Genomic DNA, 25,550 nt, shown 5'->3' with positions numbered 1-25,550 from the left:
CTCAGCTGTTAGGCTTCCTTTTGTTTGTATTCCCCACTGAGAACGCCTCTGTATCCCAGGAACACCTTACAGGTACTGTATCTTCATTACTGACAGCACTTGTTATATTCCAATGCACTATTTTACTTTTACTCTCTACCCCCCCACTCCCACTTTTAATAGACTGAATATGGACTGTCTTACTCACTTCTGTATTCTCCATAGCAAAAATTGCAGGTGAGAAGGAAGGAAAAAACATTTTATCAGAGTTTTAGTGGGAAGAAAAAATCCTGTTAAGAGCACATGAATTTCCCTACAAAGGATTTAAATTCCACACAGAACAAATGAGCTATAACAACTTTGCATTAGAAAATAAATTAGAAACAGATAATACAAGCAATCTCCTATACTCTGATAAACTGAATAAAATCGGTTCTCTCCTCATTTCCAATTCACGCATGGTCTGACTGTTCCAGTACTGATGTATACAAGCAGTGCATGTCTGCTACAATCAGAATCGTGTTTTACTATGTAATTGTTGGTTATAATCCTGGCATCCTGCATTTTCCCAAATATGGATAGACTAAAATGAAAGCAAATTGATTCATAATAACAACAGTTGAAGACAGTGGGGTGAAACGCTGATTTGCAAATGCCTCTTTATGGCTTTTTCCTCTTGAGCAGTGCATATTGTTTGGAAATAAACCATCAGCTTTAATCAGTGCCTGCTCATAGCCCTTTCCCTCTTACATTACGGATTAATATCAAAATATATTTTAATGTTGGTGGTATCCCAAGACTAATGATTTGGGACCATTTGATAAGATAGAAGCCAATGTGAATCTCAGGTGAAGGTAGGCTAATCAAAGTAAGATCGTGTATGACTTTTCAACTCCTCAGAATTCTAAAGGTAGAAAGCATTTTTTTTTTTTTTTTTTTAAAAAGAAGAACCTTAATATAATCACAGCTTCCAAAGCTTCTTGCTTTTCCATGCTGTGATGGGACATTAGCTAAGCACACAGAACCTGATTTCCTATGGTGTGTCAGGCCATTCTCTTAGGGCTGATGAGGTCTAAGGATAATTACGTGCAACAACCTACTGTGGCAGATAAACTGAATTATCAGTTACATCTCACAGTCTTCTCACAAAAGAATATGTCAGCCTCTCAGTGCTTTACACTGCCGGCTAATCGCCAGACAGATTTCTGCTTGGAGCTTGCTTTTCTCATCAGTCTTTTGTCAAGAATGCTCTAGGGTCAAGACTTAATTCGTTTTAAGGAAATGAATATATTCAAACTAATTAATAATTACTAATATTATTGTTAAATATTATTGATAGTGTGACTATTACATGATATTGGTATCTAATATGCTAATATATTTCACATGTATATGTATATTTCAGATCTTAACTGAACCAGATCTTTTAATATTTTCATTTGCTTCTGTCACCTTAAAACAAAAGTTTTACCCCCATGGTTGAAAATATCAGCTTCACAGATATTCATATTACAAATTACCTTTCTCATGAAATGTTAACGGACATGTTTCTTCTGGATATTTTTGTACCACAATATAAAGCTTATGCCAGTAAAGGACATGTAGTGTATCAAAAGTGACTTTCGGGTAGCACTGTCAAAAATAATAAACCTGGTGCTTATTAAATGCTGTACATAAAAATACCAAACTATTTACCTAAAAAAAGAACCGAGGGCTTCCCTGGTGGCGCAGTGGTTGAGAGTCCGCCTGCCGATGCAGGGGACACGGGTTCGTGCCCCGGTCTGGGAAGATCCCACGTGCCGCGGAGCGGCTGGGCCTGTGAGCCATGGCCGCTGAGCCTGCGCGTCCGGAGCCTGTGCTCCGCAACGGGAGAGGCCACAACAGTGAGAGGCCCGCGTACCGCCCCCCCAAAAAAAAGAACCGAGATGTTCTGCTTGATGATAACTCTTTATAACTAGGAGTTGATTTAGTTCCCAAAGGTAGGTGACTAATTATCAAGGAGTTAGGATAAAATATATAACATTTTCAACTGTAATCTATTTTGTATTATTCAATATGTATAAAATCTGCAGACATTTGAAATCCATCTCATATGTGTCACAAAGCTTGGTCATTTAAAAAAATCTTATCTGCTTGGTTTCTTATTTGTTGTCTTTCACAAAGGTAGAATGGTTAATTTCTTGGGCATCAAGAAATGAAGCCAGCAGTTTCCTCCAAATTATTTTGTTTATTTAATTAGCTGTGTTAATCAAAATTCTGTCTTATTACATTACTAATATTCTTCAGTGATTCTACTGCAAAAGCCTATAGGCCACTTCAGTGTACCCGCCAGCCTTTGATTGCTTTCCTACCTGAGTGGATTTGAAGCAACTTGTACCTGTTTAGGAATCTACTTATGTATTTATCCTCAGACATTCCACAGAAAAAAATACATCTGCAATAACACACTTTCCAGTTCCATCTTAAAGGTTCACCTTAATAACATTCAAAACATGAGCCACATTAAAAATCATATATTTGAATTAATGTGATGGAAGGGCCTCTATAGGGCTAGATTGGTGCCTTAATCTTCAAAAAGTCATATTGTATATCCCAAATGTCACCCTTGGTCACATGTTAAATAATACAGCAATACAAATAAGAAGGACTAAAAAAACTGCCAGACACAAACCTGGCTCTAAGAGAGTAAACACAACCATTGCCTATTAATAGAATATATTTCCTATCTTTAGGTAATCCTTTAGCCAAAATGATCTCATCATTTTACATGTATCGGTCATCAATCAGAGAAAAAGATCCTCATCTATTTTAAGAAACAGAGAAATTACAGTATTGAAATCTCTAGAATCACATATCTCCCCCCATCCCACCACCATTAATTTTGTCAAAGTTTTGTCCTGTAGAAGCTTTAAATGTCTTTGGACAAGGGACGCCAAATCTGTGGCCTGTGGGCCAGTTGAGCCTGCAGATATGTTTTGTTTGACCAGCCAAGGTTCTCAAAACTTTTGAATTTGAATGCATTTAGGTACAGCATATATCCTCCTATTTGTCCACGAGCCCAGCTTTTCCCTGGATCTTATGCTAGGTTTGATTCACACAATTACTTGCCAGTCCTTGTAATACTTGGAGTTTACAACTCCTGCTTTTACTCTGTATAAAAACACAGCTATTAGATTTGATTGAAATGCTTAGTGCTTGTTTTTTAGATACCACATGTCGGTGAAATCATACAGTATTTGTCTTTCTCTGTCTGATTTATTTCATTTAGCATAATACCCTCTAGGTCCAACCATGTTGTCACAAATGGCAAGATTTCATTTGGTTTTTTATCGGTGAGTAATATTCCACTGTATACATATGCCACATCTTCTTTATCCATTCATCTATACAAGGACACTTAGGTTGCGTTTCTATCTTGGCTACTGCAAACAGAAGAAATCTTGAAACCATAAAATCAGCATGCTTATGTTTCAGTGAGAATAAACTGTCAATAGAATTCTGCTGCTAAACATTTTTCAAACATCATCTACATATTCCTATGTACCAAAAAGAAAGGACCAATATAACCAAAGCAGTTAAAAGTAACTGCCCAGCATTTATTCTGTTAATTTATTTTCAGTAGAGTTATTGAAAATGGCATCAAAACTGTATGCTGTAATCTGGGCCTTTAAACTTGGTCTTTGAACCTGATCATAATTAAGGGTACAAATTAACCAAATCAACATTTGTAAATTAAACAAATAATGTTTTTTCCCCTTAAAGGAAAGTTTACATTGAGTTTATTGACTGAACTCTAAACATTTCTAGCAAACAACAATTTAAATGCAAATCAAGGCCTTTCAAGAAGTGATATCAAAGCATCATTGTGAAGCTGTGAAGATGGCCTTGGAACATGTGAATCTGAATCTCTCCTTTTCACACGTGTTCAGACTACTTGTATTCTAGTAATCTGGCACTTGGTTTGCCTAGAGGGAAGACAAAATTTGCTTAACTAGAATGTTTTGTGAGTTGGAAGTGAAATGATTTATAGGATCTTTGGTTGGTGGGGATTTTGTTGTCATTGTTTTCAGATAAACAGGTTTTAGCAATTCCTCCCTAGTTAGTGCCTCTGCTGGGAAGTGCAAACTAGGCAAACTCGTTGAGCCTTGAACAACAATGACCTTGGTTTAAAATGACCCAAAGCTGCCCCTCCTGAGGAATTAGAGCTGGATTATCCTGGGGAGAAAAGCGGCTTTTCTGCATCTCTTGTCCATTGTCCTTTTTGCCTAGGATGATTCATAAAGAGAAGGAAGATAGATGAGCTGGCCACTGACCCAGCCGGGGTCAGCCAAGGCAGGATTGTGAAAACTCATCTCCTGTGATCACTGTGATGAAGTTGAGCAAATTATCAGGGCTGGAAAATGGTGTTTCAACCCAAATTCACTCTTCAAAAAGAGAAGAAGGAACTGGGGGGTGTGGGAGTGGAGGTTTAACTTTTTTTTTTTCACTGAAGCCCTGCCAGAAATGCAGACCTACTTGACATGAAAGATGGTGGCTGCCGCCCCCAGCGAGCAGTGCCCTCTCCAGCTCGTCCTGTCCCTCAGTGTGTCTTTTGGGTGTTACCTGCCATACCACTAAAGGCTTTTTTTGTTTTGTTTTAATAAGAAAAGGAAGAAAAATTCACTTAAGTTGATACAGACCTGGAATATTATTGTTTAAAATATTTTTACTCTAATACGCATTTTTATTTACACAGTGATCAAATATTTTGAAGTGATGAAATGAGCCTGTAATAGTGGAATTTCAGGCTTCAGCCACAAGACTGGGGTAGGGGAGATATTTGTTTTTGAGGGAGGAAGGTGGTAGCAAGGGCCTTTCAAAGGCTCCAGAACTAACACAGATGTCAGTCATAAGTTCCATGCCCTCTTCTGGAAGGTTGAGTCATGGTTAATACATAAAAAGCTTCTATCGGGCTTCCCCGGTGGTGCAGTGGTTGAGAGTCCGCCTGCCGATGCAGGGGACACGGGTTCGTGCCCCGGTCTGGGAAGATCCCACATGCCGCAGAGCGGTTGGGCCCGTGAGCCATGGCCGCTGAGCCTGCGCGCCCGGAGCCTGTGCTCCGCAACGGGAGAGGCCACAACAGTGAGAGCTACCTAATGTCAGGCACTTGACAAACATCATCTCCAAGCTGACTAAAATCTGGAGGCAGTAGGAAGAAATATGCTTAGAGAAGTTATCTAGTTTGCCCTCAGTCACATACCTTGTAGGAGGTTGAAGCACCAGTGAATCTAAGTCTGTGCAACTCTCAAGCCCTGCTCTTCCCCATCACATCATTCTGCTTTAAGAAGGAGGTAGTGAGGAGACAGAACAGCTTTCACACTAGGGACTGAATGTGAAGAATGTCAGGCATCGTTTCTACTAAGTGACGAAGTTAATCACAGTCTAGAAAAAGTGATTTTTAGGCAATAGTGAAAGATGTATAAAATCAATCTTTTGTCCTTATTTTTTCTTCCTCCCAAGAATCAAGTACTAAACCTGGGCTTTGGTAGAATAGAGAGGGGAAAATGAAATACAAAACTAGAATGAAAACATATTATATGGAATTATAGTAAATCATTTACAAGAAATATATAAAAAAGATTATCTTCTGGAGAGTTCTAGTCAACATCTCATTTAAACAATACTGAGATTTATGTTTCCTGTCATCTTTTAAAAAAATTAATAATATACAGTTTACATACCATAAAATTTACCCATTTAAAGCATTCGATGCAATGTTTTTTAGTATATTCATAGAGTTGTGCAACCATTATGACAACCTAAATATAGAACACATTCATCACCTCAAAAAGAAACCTTGAACTCATTAGCCTCACTTCTTACTCTCACTCATCTCTCCATTCAGCCCTAGGCAACCAGTGATCTGCTTTCTATCTCCAAAAAAACAGTGCTGCTATCAACATTTATTTGCAAGTTACTGTGTGCCCATTTGTTTAATTTCCCTTGGGTATATACCTAGAATTGCTCCATCATATGATAACTCTATGTTAATGCTTAGAGGAACTGTCAGACTGTTTTCCAAAGTGGCTGCACTGCTTTATATCCCCACCCGCAACAAATGAGTGTTCCAGTTTCTCCACATCTTTGTCAACACTTGTTAATTTATTTTTATTATAGCCATGAGAGTGTGTGTGAAGTGGAACCTCCCTGTAGTTTTGATTTGCATCTCCTTGATGGCTAATGATGTGCTTGTTAGCTATTTGTATATCTCCTTTGGAGAAATGCCTATTCCATGTAATCTATTTACCATAAATAAAATGTATAAATAAAATGTTTTATGATTTCAGCATTTCTATTGTAGGTAACAGATCGTCAGATGACCATTTCTAAATCAGGAAGAAAATTAGTTCTTTCGTGATTTAAGAAGTGACCTGAAATAGGAGGAGTCAAGTTACAGTAGTAGAAGCGACAGTTTTCAGTTATGTTCCTATACCCTTTTGGAAAATGTAGGTTAGAATTATCATGGCTTATATCTCTTGGTGGGGTTTAGGACACGTGAGCCCCAAATATGTCACCTTGGCATACTGAATGCTTTAAGCTGAAGAAGTATGAAAAAATGGCAGAAGCAGGAAGGTCACTTTGACCTTCCTCCTTCTCCCCATAAAACCCTCCTGTGAGAGGTGCCTCCCTATACCCCGAGGAAAGGGGCATCCTTATCTCTGAAGACAAAGAGATGCTGAGAAGAACAAACAGGACTTGCTAAGTTTCCCCCAGTTTGCACTTGACTCATACCCTTCTGACCCATCATATTTCTACAGGACTGTCCACTCTTCATCAAACTACTCAGGTCTGTTTCTTTGGGTCTTCATTTCCTTATGAAGAGTCCTGTGTTACGTAAAACGTGTATTAAATCAATTCGGTTATGTTTTTCGCCTGTTAATCTTGGTCAGTTTAATTTTCAGACCCAGCTAGGGACCCTAAGAGGGCTGAGGAAAACTTTGTCCTCTCCTCCAAGGTGAAGACATTAGTTGACTCTGAAGGGAACAGAGGGTGTTTTTCCAGGGAGGCAATGCAGTACTGTAACAGAGAGCACGGTCTCTCCCTGTGTTTAAAGTCTGTCTCCAGCAATACTACCTATGTGACCCATTTCTCTTTCTCACTTTCTGTCCACTGAGCTAACTACCTCCTAGCATGGTTGAGAGAACTGTTTAGTAGCACACTTTGCACCATGCCTACTCTTGATATGTGCTAGATATTGGTATTATCCCTAAAAAAATAAAACTGGGGACACAGAAACCATAAGAGCAACATGAAAACATGACCCAGCTCTGTTGATTGCTCTGTACGCCCTGAAAAAAAAAAGAGAGAGAGAGGAATAGAGCATGGGAGGAATTAGCTCGGCTATGAGGACCTCCACTTTAGGAGAAAAAAGAAAGAACTCCCAAGAAAGGTCTACTGCCAGAGAAGGAGGCATTTTAAACCAGAGTGATCTGATCTGTGATTTCGATGAAAAGCCTGTAAGATCAGGAGAGGGAAAGAAAAATATCACCTCTCTCCTTACCACATTCTTTGTATTTCCTTATATAGTAAAGCCATATTTTGTACAAGAAGAAATCTAATACAACTTTACAAAGGTGAAGGCAATCTTATGTTGAAAAACCTTCTAACAGCTGACTCTGTTTGGCCCAAGAGGTTTCAAGCTCCTGAAATCTTGTTTTAGACAAACCAATAGAAATGGAATCACGGTTTTATCTCGTGTGAGCTTTTATGGCTTATATATTTCTATTTCCTATAATTTTATCCAGTACAATACAGGAAAGATTTTAGAAAATGTGTTCCTCTTAATCTAAAGCAAACTTTAACAATGCAACAAAAAAAGTTTGAGAAAATATTTGCACTATAGTGTTATATTTAGGGTACATGTATCTTAACTGTTTGTTTTGTAAAGCTCAGCCCTTTCTTCATGCTTTCAAAGATGATTCATACACTATTATGCTATACTATCATTTAAAGCTTTCAGCATAAATGCACCAAAATATTATGATTTAATCAATCCCCATTTAGTATTCTGTGCTTTATACATATCAAGTGTTCCTCAGCCTGACTTAAGAAAATGATTCTACAGAATTATAGACATGTATTGGAAAAAGCTTTTACAAAATACAGCCAGCTTAAGTAAAGAGTGTTAACGTATACAAATCCTATAAATATGCTTATTTTGCCAAAAATTGGAAACTACCACAATACTGAATTACATTGAAATTCAAAGTTACAGATCTTTTCTTTAGTGGCACGCGACTTGTTTTGAGGAACTCTTAATGAGTATCCTCTTCTCTAACGTTCACTTGGCATTAATTTAGCAAATACATTTTGGTTTCAATAAGCAAATTTATGTCAAAGTATTCATCATGTTTTGAAGCGTATTTACTTATGACTACCATATTTCTTCTCAAAATTTTACTTAAAAAAAGCAAGAGCAAAATGGGTAAATTTCCAGTTTATGAACTTGTTACTATATCATTAAATCTAATATTCTATATCAATGCTTGCAATACGGCAGCCACTAGCTACATGTGGCTACTGAAAACTTAAATTGTGTTTAATGAGACTGAGAAAGCGAATTTGAAATTATTCAAATTTAATTAATTAATTGATTAGTTTCCACATGTGGCTAACAGCTAGCATACTGGGTAGCACAAACTTAGAGGACGTGAGTTACTTTATGGCTAGATATCATTCTGGGTAATGGTTCAAAAATCACAGATAGATCACCTGACTGGGTATTTCCACTACGAATCTGCAGTGTTAACAGCATCATTAAAACTGCTAGTCAATAATTAGTGCCCATGCACTTAGATCAATAAATACACCACCTCTTGTGCCATAGATTCTCACACAACATGTAGTATTCAGAAGACAAGAAGTAAAAGTATACATAGTTCATTGTATTCACTTATTCTTTCAGGGAGTATTTATCTAACGCTCCCCATGTGTCAGGCAATGAGGAATCAACACAATAGAAAAGAACACTGATCCCACTGATCTTACATTTATTCAGCATCTATTTCGTCCCAGGTACTCTGAGCATATGCTTTGCCCTGAGGGAGTTTAGTCTAGAGGGGAGAGCCCCCAAAATAGAGGGCAGTACAGGGCACTATAGCACTGCAATACGATAGCAGCACAATTAGAAGAATCTGAAAGCAATCAGGGAAGTTTTCTTGTAGCAGAACTGAGTTTTGAAGACTGACAGGGGTTAGTGAGGAACCATTGTGGGCAGAGGACTTGTCTGAGCCAAGGTGCTGCAATGAACTAGGCTGGTGCTGTCAGAGGACTATACAGCTTGTTTCAGTGAGGAGGAAAAGGTGAGGAGTAGCATGAGATAAGGCAGGGTCTAGATCCCCACTGAATCAGAGATAAGCTAAAGAGTTTGATCTTTGTGCTGAAAGGTATAGGGTGAAACTCAAGGATTTTAGGAAGGAAAATGAAAAGTTCAGACTGACATTTGAGAAAGGTCTCTCTGAAAGAGATCAATCATGAAACAAATCAAAGGAATCCAGGTGGAAAATACTTTGGTGGCTGGAAGTAACCTGCCAGCAAGCTCTTTATGGGATTTTTTTTAAAAAAATGGCTTTGTTTTTACGAGAGTGAGACATTAGCAACGTTAGCCATCAAGAACCCAGCCAAAAGCCATTAAGAAAAAGAGAGTAAATGAATAGGTTGCTTCTTAGGCACTATGCTTGAAAAATAAGTCCTTTTGCAGAGACTACTGGCTTGGAACTGCATGTAAAGTGTAGTAATTGACTTAACAATATAGATTTTATATAATATTTCAGCAGATATATAGCAATAAGAGAAGAAAGACACTTGCAGGAATAAAAAACAAATAAGATCTAAATGTCAGAAACCTTATCTTCACCACTGGATTCTCAATATCTAGAGTAATACCTGGCATGGTACCACGTGTTCAATAAATATTTATTAATATTCATAAATATCAATAAATGAATGCATCATAAAATTCATGCAGAAGAATTTTCACCACAGTAGCCCCATGAGTTTATATGAGTACATTACATCCCAAAGGCAATGACTGATGCTCATGCTGAGGCCCCTGTTGCTACTTGTGCAAAGTCCCCTCTTTTCTTATGCAAAGTCACCTCTTCCTATAAAACAATGCAATCTAAATAACTAACCCCTTATCACTTGAGGTGAAGATAAGCCATGCACAATCAGGCTCTATCTAGAGGAGTGATTCTCACACCAGACGCATATCAGAATCTCCTGGAAGTTTCTGAAAAACACAATTCCTGGTTCCCATTCCTAAAGATTCAGATTCAAGTAGATCTAGGGTGGTGTTTGTATGGGCAGGCCACTCAAGACGGCTGTTCTCTTGCTCTCTGTATATCTCCTGCCTTACCAGTGCCTGCTTCACCTACACCCTAAGCAAAGGACTGCCCTTCCTACGTACTTGCCCCAGGTCCCAGCTGGTGATTGTTCTTAACAAAGGGGCGTTGGGGGTGTGCCCCTCTGCAGGTTTCCCTGGTAACTAATGAGCCCATCTGCCGCCAATTCCCCTATAACTGGTAACCTCCTCTTCTCCCAGGGAGTGAAGACTGCCACCATGTCCTGCCCGCTAACAGCTGCACACAGTGGGGTGTTGCTCCAGGACCTTGCTTCAGACGTGTAAGCTCCCCGCTCTGTTAAACTACTGATGTCTCTGTCGCTGACTCCAGGCTCTTTCTTTCGTCTTGAAGCTGGGCAAGCACAGGCCTCGTAGTCCTGCGGGGTGCAAGCCCCACAGTGGTGATGGTGGTGGTAGTGATCTGTGCTAAAGATTTTTATTTAAAAAAATCCTAATCCCAGCCATGTTTGGACATTCCAAATATGTGAATGTCCAAATGTATTCTTTTTTTTAAAATTTTTTAAATTTAATTTTATTTTTATACAGCAGGTTCTTCTTAGTTATCTGTTTTATACATATTAGTGTATATATGTCAATCCCAATCTCCCAGTTCATCCTGTCCAACTGTATTCTGTTCCCTCACACAGAAGGTAAAATTTTCACATAAACTACTTGCTTTGGTCAGAAGCTTCCCAGACCCTCCCTATCAATGGCTTCCCTTCCTAGATGCTCGCAGGGAGCCTCAGAATGTAGAGATAGCTTTGTGAAGCCAGCTGCATAGGTTTTGCCCTTTACATTTGTTAATGATTGTTTTTAAGCTAAGCTTTGAGATCATGCTGAGAAAGCAAGACCTCTTTCTCCCTGAATCCACTCAGCTCTTCATTTTCTAATTAATGTTTTATCAAACTGTTATGACTAAACGTGCTAACAGTGAGAAACCAAGACCTCTCCCTGATCTTTAATCCTCTCCTTTTGCTCCTTTACTCATCTGACGGGGAAGAACAAAACCTACGTAGTCCAGGTCCGATGCTTCAAGATTTGAAAAAAAAAAAAAAAAATCTTATCAGAGAGGTTGACCATGAAACAGAAATATGGGATCTTCTGTGTCCCTTTCTCACCTAGGATTTTGCCCAATTTCCTCTCCTTCCATTTGGCAACTCAGGGCTTTAATAAAGATGCATCGAACAGGCACACGGATATTGAGGTTATCTTTCCAGGCTATCCCCCAAAGCTAGTGCCTCTCTGAGCACAAATAGATGATGAGATCCTGGGATGTGCCCCAGTGACTGGCATTATCTTTGGACACTGTGGCAACTGAGTCTAACGAAAGCCAGGGTGTGGACTACTGGCAGCAGAGAGAAGTACAGTTACTGCCGTATGAGTCTAGGCTGCTTCCTCAGCATCACTGGTGAAAGTATTTATTAAGGTGCAAAATTCTCACAGTTCTGTTGTGGCAGACTTGCTCCAGTCCAGACCAAATGTTCCTAAAAACCCACTATACCTTTCTTAAAAAAAAAAAAAAAAAGAAAAGAAAACCCAAACGTTTACACACTGCATTTATAAAGAAGGGACAGCAGAATCGTACATTCTGTCCCAGAGCTGTTCCATTTTAAAATCCAAAAAACGCACTGAGGGTTTTAACCAACAGGAATACTGGCAAATGTGCATCAAATAAATGTACAAGAATGTTCGTAACAATCCAGCAACCCAGATATGTATGACAGTAGGGTGGATACGTGTGTAACAGGGAAGAGCTAAATCGGACTCCACGTTGGACCTGTTCCTTTGACTTTAACAGTTGCCTTTTGTTGCTTTTGTTATTATAGTCATATATAATGGCCTGCCTCAGGGAACCCTGCCCACCTGTGAATGGCTGCAAGGGAAAAGAAACTACACATCCCCTCGCTGAGACTGGTCATTCCAGATGTTTTGCAAGACTGATGGCCCTTTTACTTTACTTCCTCACCACCGCTCCCTCTCTATTCTGCCTTTTTTTTTTTTTTTGCGGTACGCGGGCCTCTCACTGCTGTGGCCTCTCCTGTTGCGGAGCACAGGCTCCGGACGCGCAGGCTCAGTGGCCATGGCTCACGGGCCCAGCTGCTCCGCGGCATGTGGGATCTTCCCGGACCGGGGCACGAACCCGTGTCCCCTGCATCGGCAGGCGGACTCTCAACCACTGCGCCACCAGGGAAGCCCTATTCTGCCTTTTTACTTTACTTCCTCACCACCTCTCCCTCTCTGATGCTATAAAAGAAAGTGGCATCCAGACCCAGATAAGATGGTTTTTCAGAGACACTAGTCTGCCATCTTCTTGGTCTGCCGGCTTTCCGAATAAAGTCCTATTCCTTGTCTCAGCACCTCGTCTCCGATTCACTGCCCTGTCATGTGGCAAGCAGAGCGAGCTTGGACTCGGTAACACATGGCGGTGTATTCATTCAGTGCAATACTAGATAGCAATAGAAATGAGAAATACAACCACATGCAACAATATGCATGCCAGGAACATGACCTTGATCCAAAGAAGCCAGGCATAAAATACTCAGATTGTATAATTCCATTCCAAAAATAGGACAAAGTGGTAAACAACAAGGTCCTACTGTGTAGCACAGGGAACTATTCATATATTCAATATCCTCTGATAAACCATAATGGAAAAGAATATGAAAAAGAATGTATATATAATATCTATCTATCTATAACTGAATCACTTTGCTGTATGGCAGGAACTAACACAACATTGTAAACCAACTGTACTTCAATAAAAAAATCAAACCAAAACAAAATAGGACAAAGCAATCCCTGGAATAAGTCAGGATAATGGCCACTTCTGAGAAGAAAGGAAGAGATAATTATTGGGAGAGGGCACATAGAGGGCTCTGGGGGTTTAAAATGGTGGGAGTTACACGGGTATATTCACTTGGTGATACTTAACTGAGCTGCACACAGGATTTGTGTGCTTTTCTTCATGCTATATTTTAATAAAAACTTTAAAATTCCTCTGAGGCTCATCTATTTCGGGATGATCATTTAATTACATTAGCTTTGAATCAAAGCCAAGAGATAAGAAAAAAAATAGACAACTTAGATCAATGAGACACCTGCTACCTGCTATTACTTTAAAATGGATGTTGTCACATAGATCTCCTCAGCCAGTGGTTTCTGACTCATTTGTGACCACAGGAAACAGCACAACGGTGTTATTTAGGCAGGGAAAAAAAAATTGGGTACTTAAAATGATAAATTCATCAAATTCTGTTTGGGCAGATGACACCTTTATAAAGGGAAATGGCATTAGAATCCTCTTCAGAATGAAAGAGTCCCGTTGAGAGTTTCCTCACCTTTGCTTCTCTTGCCTGCTTTTTGACCATTCTCTGCTTAGGTAAACAGTAGAGGGAAAATGTTGAATTGAAGTAGATTTTTCTTTTCTTTTAGATCGTTAGTAACTTTTTGCGACTTTGAGTAACATGTAATGGCTTAAATGAGGCTCTACAGTGCTCTTAAATTTTAGATGCAGGGTTGTTTGGTTTCTTTGGTCTGAACCAGTGCTTTCCAACAGAACTTTCTGCAACGCTGGAAATGTTCCTCTATGATGATTATGCTAGCCACTAGCCACTAGGCTACTTAGCACTTGAGACGTGGCTAGTGCGACTGGAAACATGGCTAGTGCGGCCGTGGAAATTAAGTTTTTCTTTAACACAATTTTAATTAATTTAAATATAAATTCAAATAGCCATGTGTGCCCAGTTGCTACTCGACTGGCCCATGCATGCCTTGACCATCTGATCCCACATTCTCTGATATCATAAGGTCCATGATGCTTTCTGAAATGATGAAGTGATGCTGAAATGACTGGAGCCAAACAAGGATTAACTGGAAAGGTTTCAGAGAAGGCAAAAAAGGTAACTGCAGTTTACTGGCTCGCACAGTTACCAGAAGGAAATGGATTTCTCTGGAAAACCGGTCAAAGAACTATAGAATCTCAAAATTTTTAGGAGTTAATGGGTCATCAGGAAAAGCAACTTTAAAAATTTTAAATGTATCCTGTTAAAAACAACAGGCCCAAAGTGCATTCATTTATGTTAAACCACGTCACCAAACTAAGACATAGAGTTTCAGTTCTCCCAGCAATGGAAACCAGCCAAGCAGGAATCAACTAAGGTAACCTGCCATCCTTACCTGCCGTCCCCTAAAGGAGAGCAACCTTGCAATAACCAACTTCTTTTTTTTTTTCTTCGTATAACTTCCCTTCTGACTATAAAAGTCTTTTATTTTATACAGCTCTGTTCAATGGGATGCTGCCCTATCTGAGTCGACTTTTGCTCAAGTAAACTTTAAAAAATTTTCATATGCCTCAGTTTCTCTTCTGACAATCCAAATTAGCAAACTTTAAACATAGGTATAGAGGAAACAGAAGGTGAGGGCTAAAGCAATAGAGTAGCAGACCAGAAAAACTCTGACTTCGATTGGAACTGAGTTGAACCCTGTGCGCACCCGTCCCCCATCCCCCATCCCAAGTCCAAAGGCCCCTCCATGCTCCCTGCCTCTAGTTGATAGAAAAGCTGGTCTCCCAGGCCCCCCAGGCCTCCCTGAGTCCCAAAAGAGCAGGCTCAAGCAGCTAATGATTAGGACAATAGACTCACAGACCCAACATCTGATGCACAGTCCTGAGCTGTTTTATAGCTATTGGAACTGTCACCAGAAGGAAAAAGCTAACTGCATGATGACCAGACTGCCCCCATGACATAAACGGCTCCATCTTGAGCAATACTGAATCTATGGCTAGGCCTTAAGAGAATGGAATGAACGCTACTGCTCATAATAATCTATATCTTTGTGGGCATGAAAATAATTGTAGCTTGTTCTGCCCATATATGTAAATGGGCAAGTACAGCTGTCAGCAGAGAGACGCTACAGACTCATGTAGACATCTTCCACTCTAAGAATACGGCGCCCTATGTCAGCATGAAGTTACAGAAGACGGACCTTTGCCCACGATCGGATGGAAATGGAATGATGTTCTGACATGTGGGAATTTGTAAGAAGCTTCTGGCAGGAAAAAGCTCTTTGCAGGAAAGAGCTCTCTGCATGAGGCCCGTTTTGTCTCGTCACTAACCTTAAACCAGACACCTTCATGCTCTATTCATCTCCGGCCCTAGCACAACTTTCACATCTTTTGATCACACAATACTTTGCCTAACATGTTGGTTCTTTCCGTAGATCAAAGAAGTAGAAATAAAGAAGTCATTAACAGATGACCAGATCTCTTCCCTAGCGACCTCTTCAATTATCTCGCGAATAAACTGTGAGAACAAGATAGCATCTAAAGAAAAATCACATGAAGTCGACAAGCCTGCACACAAGTCTGCACACAGTGGGGGACGACTCTGACCCCCTACCTCAATGATTAACTGAGATCACCTCCATGTTTCTCTTTAAAAACTTTCATAGCCAAGCAGAATCTTCAGAGGTGGTTTTGGGGTACGCTGAGTCCACTAACACCCCAGATTGCTGGCATTCTGATTAAAGCCACCTTTCCTTTCTACCAACATTTGTGAGTATTGATTTTGTAAGCAGCGAGCAGGGGGACCCGATTCCCTAACAGGATTTGGTAAATAACTGGCATCAGCATGCTGGTTATCCTTTGATCTCAACTTTATACTTCTGAGTAAGTTGTTGTCATGTCCTCGCCTGGAGGCGGTGGCACACAGAGGGACAGTCCAGTTGCTCAGATACACTGGAAGATAACTTTTTCTTATTTTTTGGACCTGACAGTGTTTGAATCTTTCCCTTGATGGATTACATCTTGACCTGAGCAAAACTGCAATTTTACTTTATTTTCTTTGTTATTTGTAGGAATTAGTCTTTCTCAACAAGGTCAGCAAGACATGACTCCATAACTCATTTTACTTATTCCTGCTCTGCCCGTATACATACCGTAGTGTACCAACTCATAAGTGTCTTTTGGTCATCTCCCAAATAGTTTAGAACACAGTGGACTTAATAGAACAGTGACCTTTTAAACCCCTTTTATGATTACTGGGGCAGTGGTATGATTCACAGGCTATCTAATAGTAAGATTGATGTCCCAACTATGTCTGAAGGCTTACAGCTATAAAGTGACCTGAAAAATTTCTTGTAAAAACTTTTCCTCACTGAAAACTACTCTGTCTTCCTCTCATAAAGCAGAAATATACTAGTCTCTTCATTTTAAGACACTGAAACATTTGCTTCACTCATATAAACCTGAAATAAACTAGTGTCAACTCTGGATTAAATATCCTTCTTCTTCAAGTCTAAGATCTCCCTGCCACCTTTTAAATTCACATATTACTATTTATATCCTAGGATATATCTTAGGATCAATATGCAAAAGAAACTTGCTAGCCTCCAAGTAGAGAAGCCAGTTTTGACAGAATTACTATTGCCCAACCGGTTAATCAGATTTTAGCTAAGCTAGAATGTAACTGGTTCATCCACACTGTCTCTTCAATTTAATTATTTATATTGGTAGTAGTACATTTAGTTAAATTTCAACATACATTTGGATCCTAATCATCTTTTAAAATGTCTTCAAGAAGATTATGCAGCTTAGAAGTGTTGAGATGTAAACTCATTCCTTATTCAAAAGACTGCTTGTCATTCACCAGGCAGTGGAATTAAAGGCAGGAGAAACTGCCACATTTCTCAGAAGGTATCATCAAATCTTCAAATTTAAAAGAGGTAGGTATACTGACTTATACATCCTGATGGACCCTCAGTCAGATGCCAAACATCTGTCCAAAACTTCCAGCTCACTTTTAAGAAAGACTATTTAAATTCTAGTATTGCATTATTTAAGGGAACAAATGACATTACAAATTGAATTTAAAAAGAAAAGAACATAATCTCCTGGTATTCTCTGATGTACGTCTATATTCTAGTCAACACTTAAAGCAACAAAAGGTCAACAGCATAGTCCAAGTCATAAAAATCAGCATACTATAGGGATGCTATAACTAGTTGCTTATGGCCCAAAACATATTAAAATCAATTGGTAGTGTTAAAAACATCTATTTTCAAATTTTGATCATGATAATACAGATGAAAGTGATTTGCGATTGGATAAATAATGCGGATTTCTACTGCTAATGGACCATATATAATGGAAAACCCTACATTCACACATGCATTTTTTTCTTTTAAATCCTTCAAAAACAGAGTGAGATCACAAGATGAGAAAAGAAATCAAAAGAGGTCAAAAACAGAACTGTAAGTCATATCACATTATTCCTTAGATTTAAACACACCAGTAGCTTCCAATATCATTCAGTGTAAAATAAAAAGACTTAATAGTGGTCATCCTTCCCAATCTTGCCCTTCCTGAAACACCTCAGCACCACAACCACCATACCCATCTTTCTGACTTTATCGCCAACCAATTTCCTCTTTGTCCTTTAAATAGCTCCCATCTCAGGAATTAGCACTAGTATCTATTCAACCAGATATCCACCTAAGAATTCCCTCATTTTCACTGACTGATGACCAAAGGTCATCTTATGATACTGGCCTTTTCTGACCACTCTTTATAAAAATTATTATTATCTTCTTCACTTTATTTATTTATTTTAATAGCACATTTTACCACCTTATATGTTTAGTTTTTAATTTGTTGATATTCCAACAAGATGTGAGCTGGGTGGAGTACAGAGTCCTGTTTTGGGCCTGGCATCAGGCAAGTCCTCAACACATGTTTATTAAACAAAGGAATGAATACAGAGTGGTAAACGTGAAATGGTCTTGGGTTGCTCTGGGTGTTTTCTGTAATACAAGAACCAATACAAGTCTTGGGTTGCAATGGCACCATGGTGATGAGAGACAAAGCCTTGGGTCTGTGCTACGTGGAAGGTGCAAATGAGATTCTTGCATAAATCCTGTACCTACTAAAAAGGTTATACCTCAGTGTAAAGATGAGGTAGAATAATCCACCAGCCTGTGAAGGGGGTCAACAAAGTAACTGACTGATTAGGTCTTGACTCAGGATATGGAATAAAGAAAGTTGAGAGGGTTTCCCTGGTGACGCAGTGGTTGAGAATCCGCCTGCCAACGCAGGCGACACGGGTTTGAGCCCTGGGCCAGGAAGATCCCACATGCCGCGGAGCAGCTAAGCCCGTGTGCCACAACTACTGAGCCTGCACTCTAGAGCCCACGAGCCACAACTACTGAGCCCACATGCCACAACTACTGAAGCCCAAGCACTCTAGAGCCCGCGAGCCGCAACTACTGAGCCCATGTGCCGCAACTACTGAAGCCCGCGTGCCGAGAGCCCATGCTCCACAACGAGAAGCCACAGCAATGAGAAGCCTGTGCACTGCAGTGAAGAGTAGCCCCAACTCGCTGCAACTAGAGAAAGCCCGCTTGCAAGCAATGAAGACCCAATGCAGCCAAAAATAAAAAAAATAAAAAACATAAATTTAAGAAAGAAGAGAAAACCTTCTTAAGAAACTGTAACTAAGCACTGTCCTCTAATTGGTCAGCTGTTTTAATGTTTACTACCTGTGTGATGCAGAAAACCTTGAGGCAAGATACCTCAGGTAAGTAGTGGACTGGGTTATACAAACAAATTCTCTCTTCAGAAAGGCAGGTAAAATCTAGGTCAACTGTGATTTCACAGATTAAGTTCAGCCAAATGTGATCTCTCGTGAAGGAGAGTCAGAAAATCAAATAATAATTAGATACCAAGGACTTCAGCTACTGAACATATAAGACACAGATTCTAAAATAACAATGTTTATAATGTTTACAGAAATAAAAGAAGTAACTCAAAGCCTGGTGAAAATATACAATATAAAAAATATAAAATAAAAAACTGCCAAAGAGATTTGAAGAAATATCAAAAAATTCTAGAAATAAAAACTACAATAATTAAAATTATAAACTGAATGGATGGTTTAAAAAGCAGTTTAAATATGAGAGAGAACTTAGGAGACATGTAAGATTAGAGTGAGAAGGTCTAAAATACATTAAACTAGTGTTCCAAGAAGAGAGCACTGAGAGACTGAAGAGAGAACTTACTCTAATTGCTAAAGGCTAAGAATTTCCAGAACTGGTAAGACAGGAATAAATATTTTTCATATGGGATCAATATAAGGAAATCCACACATAAAAATATATATCTTAGTGAGAATCCAAGAAAACAGACAGTTTTAAAGTAGCCACAAGGAAAAAGTTACAACAGTATACTAGGTTAAATATTCCCTCCCCCCACCCCCCAATATTCATGTCCTTACTGGAACGTCAGAATGTGACCTTTTTTTGGAAATAGGATCTTTGCAGCCACAATTATTTAAGCTGATATCATACTAGAGTAGGGTAGGCCCTAAATTCAATTTTACTGATGTCCTTATAAATGAGAAGAGAAAGAAACAGAAATATAAAAAGGGCAGATGGCCATGAGACTGTGGAGGCAAAGACTGGAGTGATGGGCTTACAAGTCAAGGAATGCCAAGGATTGCTGGCGACTACCAGAAACTAGGAGAGAGGCATGGAATAGGTCCTCTGCTAGAGACTTCAGAGGGAACATGGCCCTGCCAATACCTCGACCTTGGACTTCTAGACTCCAGAACTGTGAGAGAATATATTTCTGTTATTTTAAGCCACCCAATTTGTGATAATTTGCTCTGGCAGCTCTATGAATCTAATACAACCACCTACAAAATAACTGCAATTAGACTGCCATCCTAACAGTAACTATAGAGCTGGATGCCAGCGTCATCTTCATGTGCTAAATGAAATGGGCAATTGACCTAGAATTGTGTACCTGGCTTCTTTATTTAAGAATAAAAACAAAATAAATACATTTGTAGATTATAAAGCACAATAGAGCATGAGCAGACTCCCACAAATTCAACTTCTAAAAATCCGCTTCAGGAAGAAGGTAAATTATCCTATAAAAAATCTCTGAGGTACAAGATAGAATGGTGAACAAATAAACAGGTTAATATGTAGGGAATCTAATGGTGTAGAACAACAGAAATAGCACTAACTTGAGGGTAAAAAAATAAGATAGAACAAAAATTGATGGACATTATCAGAGTTTAAACTGTTTAGTATTATTCAGGAGTAGGGTAGAAATATTGATTGCTGAACTTTTGTTGATTTTAAAATGCATGTTACATTTTTAATATTAATTATTTAAAAAATAGGAATAGAGTTATAAGGGATGAAACAGTTGAAAGAAATAATGGAATATTAACAATAAAAATAGGTATGAAATGAACATAACTAGAGAAAAAGCAGGGCCAATATAAAGTTGAAAATAATACTGTAGAAATACTTCTAAATACACTGGTAATCACAGTAAGTATAAATGGATCAAACATACCAGTTAGAAGACAGATGGTCATAGTGAACTGAATAATATACCATACGATATTTCAAGTGATATATCTACAGTTCAAAGATGCATTAGCATTGAAAATAAGTAAGGTAAAATATATGCCAAGCAAATAATAATCATATACATAGATTTGTCAATATCAAAACATGGACTTGAAAAGAAAAAAGGAATAAAAGGGATGAACGGTGACTTCATAATGATAAAAGGGACAATTAATAAATAAGATACAGTAATACTAAATTTGTTCGTATCAAATAATACAGCCTTAAAATAAGTAAAGCAAAAATCAAAACATTTATGCACAGAACTACCTCTAAACAATAGATTTTAAAATTATTCTTCAAAAACTGAAAGAATCAAAAATATTTATAAGGATATAAAACTTTAAATAATGTGATTAATAAACTTTAATATCATAGAACACTGCTCAGAAATTAGAGAATACTTACGTTCTTTTAAAGCATGCATGCAAAATTTATGAAAACTGACAAATTCTAGGCTACGAACCAAGTCTCAATGAATTATGAAAAAATGATATCAGCCATATTTTCTGACCACAATTTAATTGAAGATAAGTAACAAAAATTAACTGAAAAAAAGAAACATATATTTGGAAAATAAGTTATATAGCCCCTGGATCAATGAACTGAGTTTCCAAATTGATAAGTTAAAAATAGACCAATTAGATGCTGCTGTTAGATAGCAATTTCAAAATGCACATTAATGGTGCTAATTAACTGTTTCTAATTAACTGTTTCCCCCTAAAATTCATTATTAAATCCATATGAGGAATTAATATTTACGTTTTTAATTTCAGTGGGAAAAAAGAGTACATAGAACACAATTTAAGTTTTATTTGAAAAAAACTGGGGTAGTGAATTACTGTATCAATATATAGTTGAGATTAAGTAAATATATATTTTTAGGTAAACCATGAAAAATGACACCTCCCAATAAACAATATAATTTTGAAGATAAATGACATGATGCATATGTAAGCACTTCCTACTAAAGCTACCTTCAATTGTTTTTGGAACAAAACAAGATAAATATAAAATAGATACCACAACTAACAGATCTACACAAATATCTTTATTTAAACATAATTTTGCCCAGTAATTTTAGTATCTATTGCTGATTCTAATCGGCAACAATTACTGTGGTTTGCCAAATTGTAATTTGTTTACTTCTACCCTTACTTTTACGTTTATTAATTGGAGAAATGGTTGATTCAGTGCTGGTGCAGAGAGAGTACAAGATGAGCCTGAGATCTTTCCTACCACTAGGCCAGGGAAGTCCAACTCACAGGTCATTTGTATGGAGCCAGAATAATACCTTCTATGCTTACGAAAATATATATACCTAGGGGCTTCCCTGGTGGCGCAGTGGTTAAGAATCCGCCTGCCAATGCAGGAGACACGGGTTCGAGCCCTGGCCCAGGAAGATCCCACATGCCACGGAGCAACTAGGCCCATGTGCCACAACTACTGAGCCTGAGCTCTAGAGCTCACAAGCCACAACTACTGAGCCCACGTGCCACAACTAATGAAGCCCATGTGCCTAGAGCCCGTGCTCCACAACAAGAGAAGCCACGACAGTGAGAAGCCCATGCACCGCGACGAAGAGTAGACCCCGCTCAGCGCAACTAGAGAAAACCCACGCACAGCAATGAAAACCCAACACAGCCATAAATAAATAAATAAATTTATTTATTTAAAAAAAAAATATATATATATATATACGCCTAAACTCTAAAAAGTGGTACAAAATTTAGCAAACAGACTTGTCCTTATTACTGTATGTAGTTCCTAATCCAGCCCTGAGTCAGAAGACAGAATGCCAATTTAGACTCATTAAGCTTCCTGACATACTTCAGCAGAGCATAACTAAGTTTGACTCTGAGCTGAAGTTTCCTGTGCCAGATTCTTGGCTCCAGCTCACTAACTGTAGGTCAAATGCTCTTCTCTTCCAATAGCTACAAGCAGGAAAATGGCAGCAGATTTGAAATTTAAATGACCTCAGGCAATGCATTGACCTGAATTTTCTGTCGGGGTGATTTAAGAGGCATTCAATGGCTCCAGGCAGGAACAAAAAAATAGCTGGAAAATTCTCCTCATGAATAATCTCAAGCAACTTCAAGACCAGATTTGGTCTTCAGGTCTCTGCACAGAACTCAGTAATGTTTTCATCTTGGGGAAATCAACAGGACCTCAGCACTGTGAACACAATCCTGACCTCAAAATAGTCGGTGCTTAGGAAAAGACAGATGATGCCCTAGCCTGGAGTCTGAAAGATTTAGTGAACAGAAAATAGTACTTTGGAGATACATGGAAAAAGATAAGAAAATCTTAATAAATTTGAGAACCCCAGAAATATAAATAACACGTGGACAGGAAGGCTAGATGAATAAGGTCAATACTCAGAGGGATGCTAGGAGGCTCAGTAAGTGTTTATGGTCTTGGAACCCTTAAAAATAAAAGGAAATCTGAGTACCAAAAACACGGTTTGTATAATGTTGAAATGCTACCCTCCTTTTTTTTTCTCAGTGAAGACTTTTGCCTATATCTAGATCAGCCATATGACCCTGAGTAATCATTATTTTATACTATTACAACACTCAAGTTAAAAATTCCAAGTTAGCATGCATAAAGCACTCTTAATTCTCAATAACAGAATAAAGGCTGTACATATCTCTTAAAAATAGTGTCTTCATGTTATTTAGTGTCATTTTTTAAAAGTAACCATACAGTAGATAATATATTTGAAAGCTTTTCATAGACATGCACAAGGAAAGTGTGTTTTACATCCTGTAGCAAAACAACTGGGTTTTTTTCATTCTTGGAAAATAAAATGCATCAATATGGTATACTGTAAATATTATATTGCTCTTAACAGTACATTGGTATATAATTAATTATACTTCGTGGTGTTTAGTTATTAGATATTATTTTTGCTGATAATAGAAATGAGTTTTCACAAGATCTCTACTGAACTGCACTTACCAATAGCTTCTAAAGACCCAGCCAAGGAACCATAAACTCTGTGCCTGATGAAATAACTAAGCAATAACCATATCTATCATGTGGGTGGATTTATGATATGAAATATTGTCCCAGCAAAGCACTGAACTAGCAGATATTTTACTTTGAGGGTAAGTATCATTTATAGTACATTTTTCCACTGAATGCTTCTTTGAGGAAAAATAAAATGTGATCTGTCCATAAAACAGCTATTGAGGAAGTTAAGCATAATGGAACAGGGAACAGGCGACTCACTTACATCAAACTTGTCTTGCAAGAATTCACTCACTATTGCTTTTCAAACCAACAGAGAATCTTAAAAAGGAGTCATTTCAAGTTAATTCCTAGCTAGTGTCATCTATTCTTTATGTAAGTTTTCTTATATTCTTTCATATGTGTCAAAAGCTATCAAGTGGTCACTCAACAGGGCAGAGCTTGTGGAAGAAGGGGTCAAAGATTGATCTGATTTCTACTGATACCTACATCTAAGTAGCAGAGATGGTGCCCTGCCAATGCTCATCAGGACAAAGAGGAGCTAGGGCTTGAGGGACAGGACACAAGAAATGGATGTCACCATACTTCCACCATAAGAAAATCTTACTATTATATGGTAAATAAAAGCATAAGAGCTTCATTAGTCAATTCCTTAATTTCCATTCAATTTTCAGTCTTCTAAAATTATTGATCATTTAACCTCACTTAAAGATTATTTACTCTTATTTTTTAATAATAAATATCTGTTATAATCACCTTTGCTCAGGACACTGCTGTCCCTTGTACCATAGACACACACACACACACACACACACACACTCACACTCACTTGTAAATATCTCTAGCTTTCTCTACCTCTATTTATCTATCAATTGATAATTTTTTTCTCTTCTACCAAAACAGAAACTCCTTGAGGTCGAGGACAATACATCTTATCTTCTTTAATATTCTCCTTAGACTAGAAATTAATACAATGTCTTTTACAGAGCAGGCATTGAAACACTGTATATATATATATATATATATATATTTTTTTTTTTTTTTAAGAAAGGAAGGAAGGGAGAGAGGAAGAAACGGAGGAAAGGAAGAGTAGAAAGAAAGAAAAACTGTTGAAATGATATTCCAAGAAATACAAAATTCACTTGCTAATCTCATTTCTCTTCATAATATGGGCATAAAATTTTTGACTAAAAATGTATGGTTAGGTACAGAAGATAATCTTAGCCTACAAAAGAGAAAAAAAAAATTAACACAACATGAGTGTGTTAAGTATTCTTTCATGGTTGGATAATGGTTCACTGATCATAAGGTCTTTAAATATTCAGATGATTAGGCAAGAAAATAAGATCAGATATGATCAGTAAAATGGCAATTCAGCACAATATAGATCTTTAAAATTTTTAATAACAATTATATTGGGTAAGGCAGTGTAAAATAACTTCAGGGCCAAATAATCAAATCATTTCATGCTGGAAATAAAATATCTTGTTACTTTAATTTTTATCTGTTAAAAAATTAACTTTTTAAAATTTATAAAACTTGCTTTAGATTTTCCTGTCATTTAGATTTTTAGTTGCTCAACCCATCTATATCTTCACATGATACAAATTAATTGTAACCCAAATAATGATTCAAGTTGTAACAGATGTGAATTTCATAGGATCTTCTTTTTTAGCTAATAATGAAAAGGGGAGAGTTCACAGTCAGAAGCGGCAATGGGTTTGCGTAGTAGAACATTTGTGGATACAATCTCGCACATTGTGAGATCTGCATCACAACAATTTTCTGATCCCAACTATGG

The 25,550-nt window shown here is 38.0% G+C and overlaps 1 protein-coding gene across 8 annotated transcripts in view; it reads right to left on the bottom strand.

Annotated features, from left to right (window-relative positions):
• Positions 1 to 25,550, bottom strand: part of PRKG1 (protein kinase cGMP-dependent 1) — a 1,402,246-nt gene that overhangs the window by 511,889 nt on the left and 864,807 nt on the right. The gene's annotated exons all lie outside the window — the stretch shown is intronic.

Source organism: Stenella coeruleoalba (genome assembly GCF_951394435.1).
Source record: "Stenella coeruleoalba genome assembly, chromosome: 16".
Classification (NCBI taxonomy): Eukaryota; Metazoa; Chordata; class Mammalia; order Artiodactyla; family Delphinidae; genus Stenella; species Stenella coeruleoalba.
This window is presented reverse-complemented; position numbering and strand designations above follow the sequence as displayed.